Genomic DNA, 8,247 nt, shown 5'->3' on the forward strand with positions numbered 1-8,247 from the left:
CTTTGAGAACCCTCCTCGCCACTAGCCTTAATGTGGATGTATTTTATTTATGTTTTAAAACTTTTAAAAATGCAGTTTTTAAAAGACACCCACCCATCCAGTGCTCACACAGTTTAACACCTTTAGAAATGCTTGAGCTGACCATAGTAGCCTAGGCTCCCATCTTAATTAGTGTTAAGAGGGCTTTTCGTTTGGGTTAAGCTAACTTGATTGAGCATATAAGATTAAAACAAAACACAGTAGGCTGGTGCAACCTCAGGGCACTCCCTCATGGGCTAAGATGGCCCTGTAGGCACCCTGCCTCAAGTCCCCAAATAATTCACATACACCTGGAATCTTTAAAAGAATATTTCTCCTTTTGAAGGAGGGTGGTGGTAGAAGGGGTGTGTTTAATTTGTTCAGAGTGTTCAGATCCTCTTTTAGTGTCAGAGATTGCACAGCCCTCCCTCTTGGGCCTTTTTTTGCCCCGTCCACACCTCCCTGTCCTTTAGAATTTCTCCTTAGGTTCCTGTGGTTTCACAGCCATCCCTCCTGAGGTCTGTTTGTTTCAGGTTCAGTCTTAGCCTCCCGAGCCTGTAGCTCACCCCTCAAATCTAAGGTGTCACAGTCCTCCTTGCTAGGACTGTGGCTTTAAGGTCTGGCCTCCCTGGCCCATAACTCACCCCTCAAACTTAGGGGTTGCACAACCCTTCTTCCTAGAGCTATGTGCTGATTCCATTCTTTTCTCTTGTTTTCCTCTCCCAGCAGCCACTGGCTTCAGAAGCTCCTCTTCTAACTGGCTTGGAGCCTCCCTTTGACGCCCCTGCTCAGTTATCTCTAATCAGTCTGTTAATCTTTCCCCAATACCTGTCTGTTCTTGGCTGGGAGAGAGGGGAGCCTTATCGCTCCCTCCCGTAACTCTACAAGGTTCCTGGTCCTGGGCCCCTTAATTAAAGGAACAGTGGTCAAGGTTCTTCCTGCAGCTTCCCTTTCCCAGTCACTGACTGTCCCTGGTACCAACTTCCTCTCTTCAAATTACTACTTCAAAGCCTTCATCCGCTTTCACTGGACAGTTGGTGTAGGGTAATTAGCTACTCTGGCCTTATATACACACACCCATTTTGCCTGACAAGCCTCAGTGCCTTGGCTTTTCCATCTCTAAAATGGGGTTAATGTTTCTCACCCACTTTTCAGCCTCCAATGAAAAGATGCTATAAAAACATAGTGTTATTCTTTAATCTACTAACAAAGTGACAGTTTGTTTTCAAACCTGTTGGCTTCTCAAGGTCCTTAACTGCGGGGGACGAGGGTGTAAAGATTACCTCCTTCCACTACATCTTGATGGGTAACTGTCCGTTGATACCACCTGGCCTTTATGGTGCCATCATCACCTTTGGAGGCACTTCCCATAAACATCCACAGGGCTACTCATAATCTACCTTCAAACCCCTCCTCAAAACTCACCTGTGCTATGAGGCCTAGAAAAAACTTGACAACAGTTAGGCTGCTGGTGTGCTATGGCCTCTGAGCTCTGCGTATCACCAGTATGGTTTCACTGATTCCTTGTACTTCCCCATCTGTCTGTATCCATTTATTGTCTCGTCTTTTATTTAGATTGTAAGCCTTGGAGCTACAATCTAAAGGTGTTAAACTGTATTTGTTTTGTGTTTGTACAGGGCTTTTAGGGGCAATGGTAATACAAATAAATCATCAATCATCATCATGCCACTGATGCATAGCCAAGGCTTTGCCTGGTGGTCTGGCACTTTTGCCCAGTGGATGTCCACCCCTTTCTCTTTGCCATTGCTTTGAATTATGGGACACTATTTGACTTTTAAATGTTTTTAGCTATATTATACATTTTATGTTTTATGTTCACGCAGCAGTCAGCTGTGCAGAGGGGAGAATTGGTGGCTTCATTTTGGCATTTTTCTTGTCAAGTAAAAATTGTCCAATTTTGAAAAGAACTACAAGATCTAATAAAAAAGGGGTTTGGACTTCAAAGGAGAATTGTGAAGTTGGCGAGTACTATGGTTTTTGTGCAAAAAGGATGCACAGTGTGGTGACACAGTCCAAACACAGTTTCTGAAAAGTGTGATTTTTAATTATTTGGATCTTTTTCCAAGAACAGGTGAATACTTTCAAAAAGTCAGACTCCTCCAGCGGAACTTTCCACTTTTCTTTATTTCAAGCATACTATTTTGGCTGCAGAGAGGTTTTAAGGACATGTCAAAGGCAAAAGCCTTAGGCAAAGTTATCTATGGATCTGCTATTAGTGCCTCGATAGTAGAGTAAAAATCCATGGCCACCTAGGACTTCACAGGTGCTGCTATGCTGCATACCAGGGCTCCTTAGGACTTTTAGGTCCTTCTTCTCCAAAAGTGCAGGTCCCTACCATGTGTGGTAAAGGAAAAGCTCTGATAGCTGTAAACAGCATAGGATCTATGCCATATTCTGATTCTATCCAGATTTATTCCAGTGATTATAAAATAGTGCCCCCTCTCTAGCCCCTGTAGGCTGCTGTACTATACTGACCTCCTCTCTGTACCATGGGCAGAGCCAGGGATGGGAGTTGGTGATGCTGTAGAATGGAACACTATGGGAGATTCTGTTCCCTACATCTGGAACAGCCCATAAGCAGCTCTCTGGAGGATGCCCTAATTTATGCCAGAAGCCGCATCATTCCTCAAAGCAGCCTAGGATTTTGAGAATGCAAAGATGGCTACCTGGCTAAAAACCTTCTTTGCCCCACTCCCAACATGGATTACCCCTCAATCTGTATTTTCTAAAACATTATTACAAAGATCTGTCATTGTTTCAGTCTCTCCATATGCAGTGAATGAGGCTGGTGTCCCCATCTCTCTCCCGTTGATCTGCAAGTCCCTGCACAATGCACAGCAGAAGTGCAAGTTTATAGTGCTCCAGCAGAATTGTGAGCAGAGGCTATGCCAGGGCATAAATACATCACTAAGCCTTCTCCTCCACAGCAAACTATAGTAAATCTCAAGCCCCTCACTCACCCACTCCCATATTTGCAAGCGTGCCGGGTAAAAGGGGGTAGGGTGTCCGGAGAGAATGAGAGTAGACAAAGACTTAAGCATCATCCTTGTCTATACTGAGGCACTGTATAGGCTGTCCTCCTAGGCCTCATTTCTGCTACTCAGCAGGAGTAACCTGGTGATCAATGCTCTCATTAATGTGGACTGGATTGCCATGCATGCCTTGTGTTGCATAGATGTTTAATTTATGTGCAACACTTTTCATCTGTGCCTGGCAGGACGATGTGCTCTGAGGATCAGCCATTTTGCAGACAGTACATCCTGTTGGGAAACACACAGGAAATGCATCTCACAATACAATTCATATCCCTTATTATAAGATGGGAGAACTAGAGTGTCCCAAATTAAATGAGGATATTGATATAATAGGCATCACAGAAATGTGGGGGAATGAGGATAATAAATGGAACACAGTAATGCTAGGGTACAAAATATATCACAAGGACAGAACAGGTCATGCTGATGGGGGAGTGGCTCTATATGTGAAAGAAAACGTAGAATCAAATGAAATAAAAATCTTAAATGAACCAAACTGTACCATAGAATCTCTATGGATAGTAATTCCATGCTCCAATAATAAGAATATAGCAGTAGGGATATATTACCGACCACCTGACCAGGATGGTGATAGTGACTGTGAAATTCTCAGGGAGATTAGAGAGGCTATTAAAATTAAAAACTCAATAATAATGGGGGATTTCAACTGTCCCCATATTGACTGGGTAAATATCACCTCAGGATGGGATGCAGAAATAAAGTTTCTTGACACCTTAAATGACTGCTTCTTGGAGCAGCTAGAACCCTGGAACCCAAAAGAGGAGAGGCAATTCTTGATTTAGTCCTAAGTGGAGCACAGGAACTTGTCCAAGAGGAGAATATAGCTGAACCGCTTGGTAATAGTGACCATAATATAATTAGATGTAGCATCCCTGTGGTGGGGAAAACATCACAGCAGCCCAATACTGTAGCATTTAATTTCAGAAAGGAGGACTACACAAAAATAAGGAAGTTAGTTAAACAGAAATTAAAAGGTACAGTGCAAAGTATGAAATTCCTGCAAGCTGCATGGAAACTTTTTAAAGACATCATAATAGAAGCTCAACTTAAATGTATACCCCAAATTAAAAAACATAGTAAGAGAACCAAAAAAGCACCACCGTGGCTAAACAACAAAGTAAAAGAAGCAGTGAGAGGCAAAAAGGCATCCTTTAAAACAAGGGTGGCCAACCTGAGCCTGAGAAGGAGCCAGAATTTACTAACGTACATTGCCAGGGAGCCACAGTAATATGTCAGCAGCCCCGCATCAGCTCCCCCACCCTGCTCCCAGCGCCTCCCACCCACCAGCAGCCCCGCCGATCAGTGCCTCCCACTCCCTCCCCACACTTCCCAATCAGCTGTTTCATGGTGTGCAGGAGGCTCTGGGAGGGATGAAGGAGGAGCGAGGGCACTGCAGGCTCAGGGGAGGGGGCAGGAAGGGGCGGAGTGGGGGAAGAGCCTGTGGCAGAGCCAGGGGTTGAGCAGTGAGCACCCCCCGGCACATTGGAAAGTTGGCACCTGTAGCTCCAGCCCCGGAGTCGGTCTACACAAGGAGCCGCATATTAACTTCTGAAGGGCCGCATGTGGCTCTGGAGCCACAGGTTGGCCACCCTTGCTTTAAAAAGTGGAAGCTAAATCCTAGTGAGGAAAATAGACAGGAGCATAAACTGTGGCAAATGAAGTGTAAAAATATAAGTAGGAAAGCCAAAAAAGAATCTGAAGAACAGCTAGCCAAAGAGTCAAAAAGTAATACCTAAAACAATTTTAACAACATCAGAAGCAGGAAGCTTGCTAAACAACCAGTGGGGTCACTGGATGATCGAGATGCTAAAGGAGCACTCAAGGACGATAAGGTCATTGCGAAGAAACTAAATGAATTCTTTGCATCGGTCTTCACGGCTGAGGATGTGAGGGAGATTCCCAAACCTGAGCCATTCTTTATAGGTGACAAATCTGAGAAACTGTCTCAGACTGAGGTGTCATTAGAGGAGGTTTTGGAACAAATTGATAAACTAAACTGTAATAAGTTACCAGGACTAGATGGTATTCACCCAAGAGTTCTGAAGGAATTCAAATGTGAAATTGCAGAACTACTAACTGTAGTTTATAACCTAGCATTTAAATCAGCTTCTGTATCAAATGACTGGAGGATAGCTAATGTGATGCTGATTTTTAAAAAGGGCTCCAGAGGTGACCCTGATAATTACAGGCTGGTAAGCCTGACTTCAGTACCAGGCAAACTGGTTGAAACTATAATAAAAAACAAAATTGTCAGACACATCGCTGAACATAATTTGTTGGGGAAGAGTCAACATGGTTTTTGTAAAGGGAAATCATGCCTCACCAATCTACTAGAATTCTTTGAGGGGGTCAACAAGCATGTGGACAAGGGGGATCCAGTGGATATAGTGTATTTAGATTTTCAGAAAGCCTTTGACAAGGTCCCTCACCAAAGGCTCTTAAGCAAAGTAAGCTGTCATGGGATAACAGGGAAGGTCCTCTCATGGATTGGTAACTAGTTAAAAGATAGGAAACAAATGGTAGGAATAAATGGTCAGTTTTCAGAGTGAAGAGAGGTGTAAATAGTGGTGTCCCCCAGAGGTTTGTACTGGGACCAGTCCTATTCAACATATTCATAAGTGATCTGGCAAAACAGTGAGGTGGCAAAATTTGCAGATGATACAAAACTACTCAAGATAGTTAAGTCCCAAGCAGACTGTGAAGAGCAACAAAAGGATCTCTCAAAACTGGGTGACTGGGCAACGAAATGGCAGATTAAATTCAATGATGATAAATGCAAAGTAATGCACATTGGAAAAAACAATCCCAACTATACATATAAAATGATGGTGTTTACATTAGCTGTTACCACTCAAGAAAGAGATCTTGGAGTCCTTGTGGATAGTTCTCTGAAAACATCCATTCAATGTGCAACAGCAGTCAAAAAAGCTAATAGAATGTTGAGAATCATTAAGAAAGGGATAGATAATAAGACAGAAAATACCATATTGCCGCTATATAAATCCATGATATGCCCACATCTTGAATACTGCATGCAGATGTGGACACCCCATCTCAAAAGTTATATTGGAATTGGAAAAGGTTTAGAAAAGTGCAACAAAAATTATTAGAGGTATGGAGCAGCTTCCGTATGAAGAGAGATTAATAAGATTGGGACTTTTCAGCTTGGAAAAGAGATGACTAAGGGGGGATATGATAGAGGTCTATAAAATCATGACTGGTGTGGAGAAAGTAAATAAGGAAGTATTATTTACTCCTCATAACACAAGAACTAGGGGTCACCAAATGAAATTAATAGGCAGCAGGTTTAAAACAAACAAAAGCAAGTATTTTTTCACACAATGCACAGTCAGTCTGTGGAACTCTTTGCCAGAGGATGTTGTGAAGGCAAAGACTATAACAGGATTCAAAAAAGAACTAGATAAATTCGTGGAGGATAGGTCCATCAATAGCTATTAGCCAGGATGGGCAGAGATGGTGTCCCTAGCCTCTGTTTGCCAGAAGCTGGTAATGGGCAACTGGATGGATCACTTGATGATTATCTGCTCTGTTTATTCTCTCTGGAGCACCTGGCATTGGCCACTGTCAGAAGACAGGATACTGGGTTAGATGGACCTTTGGTCTGACCCAGTATGGCCATTCATGTTCTTATGCTCTTATCCCTTGGGAAACTAAACTCAATTTCATTATTTTAAATTCAGTAATTCAACTACTGCTAAATTTACCATTTTAAAACAAATTACATCATCTTTGAAAATAATTGACACTTCACACCTAAACTGTACATCCTTTCTGAGCAGTACATAACGCACTGAAACACTGGTCTTCAGCCAAATCTCTGCACTTACTTAATTCTGAGAGCTGTCTTTCCCACACAAATATACAATAGGTTGTTTGTAGTTCTTTCATATTTCGATAGTTATTTGGAAGATTAATACAATTATATCAATGTCTCCACCCTAGTTAGAACTCTTTGGTAGTTTAGTTTAAAAGTAATATGTGGTTTTATAACACTGATATGAGCCATGTTTGTGCCAAATGAATTGATGTACCTTTCACTCGACAATGTTACCAACTTTGATTCCTTTATTTAAAATGCTGTTCTCACCACATTTTCTCCTTGACTACTTTGCAGAAATAAGAAGCTCTTGTACTGATGATGTAACTGCTGATTTGTGTCAGCAAGTTCCAGCATTATAGCTAAATAAATGCAAAATGATTTTAATAATTTTTCATTTGTCTTTCTACGCTTCTTTCCATTGGAGGATTTCAAAGTTCTTTACAAATATTAATTAATTAATTGTCAAACCCCCCCCCCCCACCCCACAATGAGGTAGGAAATTATTATTATCCTCACTTTACAGATAGGGATCTGAGATACAGCTAGTTTAAGTCACTTCCTGAAGGTCACATGAGAAATCAAAGCTGGGAATTGAACCCAGATTGCCTGACTTCTAGTTCTAGAGCCTCCAAAGTATGTAGGCACCTAAATATCTCAGAGAATCTGGGCCCTAGCACTTTAACTGCTGCCAGGGGACCATGCTGCCCTCACAACCCCAATCAGGACAAATTATTTCTATTTGTTCCAAAGTTTAGATCCAAAATGTTTTAATTTTAAAAACATGAGTTTGACCCTAAAAAACTCTGAAATAGCTTTTGTAGTATAGTGGAGACCCCTGTATCTAAAGAGAACAAATTGGGTGGGGGAGGCATGCAATTTATTTGGGCGATCAAAGGATTTTTAGGGTGACTGATACCACTGGAGAAAGAAGGGACCACCCCTATTTTCAGATGTCCAGGGTTTTCAGATACAAGTAATTTGGATGATGGGAGATTTCAGATGTCAAGGTTTAGATGATGGGGGATATTGACCAATGAGGGATTGCAGCCAAGAGGGGATTTTGGATCAGAGGATTTCAGGCGGTGCAGTGGGATTTAGGGGAAGAGCGGTGTGGGTGACGAGGACTGGGGATGAGAGGGATCTGGGCTATATGGGGGGATTTGGGGGTAAAAGGGATGTGGGTGACAAGGAAGGGTTCGGGTGGTGACGGGGTGGGGGTGACAGGGAGGGGTTTGGGTGGTGACGGGGGTAAGAAGGGTGTGGGTTATGAGGAGGGATTCAGACAGGGTTGGGGGCAAGAGGAGTGTGGGT

Source organism: Lepidochelys kempii, chromosome 3, assembly GCF_965140285.1.
Source record: "Lepidochelys kempii isolate rLepKem1 chromosome 3, rLepKem1.hap1, whole genome shotgun sequence".
Lineage (NCBI taxonomy): Eukaryota > Metazoa > Chordata > Testudines > Cheloniidae > Lepidochelys > Lepidochelys kempii.